This window comes from Euphorbia lathyris, chromosome 1 (genome assembly GCF_963576675.1).
Source record: "Euphorbia lathyris chromosome 1, ddEupLath1.1, whole genome shotgun sequence".
NCBI classification, from domain to species: Eukaryota; Viridiplantae; Streptophyta; class Magnoliopsida; order Malpighiales; family Euphorbiaceae; genus Euphorbia; species Euphorbia lathyris.
The window spans coordinates 16,107,888-16,110,075 of NC_088910.1; positions in this window are offsets into that span (position 1 = coordinate 16,107,888).

The following is a 2,188-nucleotide window of genomic DNA, read 5'->3' on the forward strand; positions in this document are numbered from 1 at the left end:
TGTTATAAACACATTACATGACCCTCTAACATTATATTAACGGACTTTTCGATGATTAGTGTTAACATACTAATCTAAAAATGACATAAAGTATTTAAAAATAATAGCATATTTCTTATATTTTTTTATCATTAATATATATACATAACAAAATTACGTTTAACCTGAAAACATGATACGAAATCGACAGTAACCCGAACATGTTAATACGATTATGATACAAAAGTTTTTGGGTTGAATTTGGATTACTCTTTTTAATAGAAACCCGAAAATGATACGACTCGAACACGAAATTCGCATGTGTAATAATAGCCAGTTCTTTCAAATCTTCTATTGGATATAAGAGTAAAATTAATTTGTGTACATTAACAATAAATTTACACTTTTAAAGGAAACCATAGAACAAAATTGACCTTATCCAAATGGTAAATGGGAACAGAATTACACTTTTGATGAGTGTAGAGTAGAGAGACAAAAAGGTAGGAGAGAATAATGTAAGAATAGGTGATTGCTTGTGGTCTAGGTTTTGTCCTTATTATTCTTTTATTCTCACATGTCTGACAGCCTTTCTGTCCTACCTCCAAACTAATTCTCAAAATTGATTGGACAGTGAGCTATTTGGGATGCACAAACACCTTTTTTTTTTCTATCTCCCATAGACTTGTCTTACTATTACAAGAACTAGTTGCTATCACTTAGGCTATCCACACAAGAATGCTATATCTATCTTTCTTTCTTTTTCATGTCTAGGCCAAGGACCAACTTACACCATCCCTAGTGGTAGTTACAACCTTTGTTGCCAAATAAGCACAAATAACATACCATTAGAATTATTGTTACTTTTCAATTTTGAAAGGATAAAAAAAATTACTAATTAATAAAATTGGAGTGAAAATGAAATTTTCCATATAAAATGGGTGTAAATAGAAAAAAGTTAGTGCTCTATAAAATAATTATTATTTGTAAAAGTTGGCACCAAACGCGCGTGTAAAGCACCATCACCCACCCACCAATGCTTGGTGTGTCTCAACCTCTAATTTTTTTGCTAATTTAACAAAGTTAACACTGTTTGTAACTAAAAGAAATAACAAAGGTTTAATAGGTACCTAGCCCCTTAAACTTGTAACTTTTTTTCATCTGGCCCCTCAACTTAGGGGACAATCTCTCAACCCCCTCAACTCTCCAAAAACATCACATACAGCCCCTTACACCCTTATGTTCGGTCAAAATATTGATCCGTGTAGAAAACGCGCTTGACTGTTGACCACACCAATGTCACGTGTCATTTTTTTATTAAAATTTTTCATTCTGACATAAGAATTCTGATCGAAATCCATCTCTGGTAGTTGCTCGCCGAGCACAATTGGGCTTGCTCGCCGAGCAGGTCTCAAGGGAAAAATTTAATAAAAAATGACACGTGGCATTGGTGTGGTCAACAGTCAAGCGCGTTTTCTACAAGGGTCAATATTTTGACCGAACATAGGGGTGTAAGTGGCTGTATGTGATTTTTTGGAGAGTTGAGGGAGTTGAGAGCTTGTCCCCTAAGTTGAGGGGGCCAAGTGAAAAAAAGTTACAAGTTTAGAGGGTTGGGTGCCTATTAAGCCAATAACAAACCACAATTAGTAACATGGCTCATAGTAGTTGGTTATAAACAAATTCACTAGATAACAATGAAGTTGGTTCCCACTAGAGATGCTCTTATAACAACTACAAACAAGGTCAAAACTATGTGTGAGATATGAGTGATATGGGTTAAGTCCAATTCGGAAATTTGGAAGTCACTGGTACAATTCAGTTTTAAATTATTCGCATATTTGATCCGGTTGAAGAATTTTCAATACATTTGCTCAGTGATAGTGAGAATTAAAAATTTTACAAAATTGTACTTAATGTTATATAATTTGATTCGATTTTAATGAAAAAATCATCGTTAAATCCAATTCTGAATATTTTTATTTAGATATTCAATATATGGTTCAAGAATGTTCAAGATTTGTAATCAACCCTAGTTTGATAGTACGAACTTTTTATTATTAGTTAGTTACACCGATAATAATGACAAGGCTAGATATATTAGGATTCTTTGAATTTGATCTGAAAAAATCGATTGATCTTTTGAAGTTGGGAATGTCTTGTTAACACTCTGAACTTATTGAATTTAATCTATTGACTCATTGAACTTATTTAA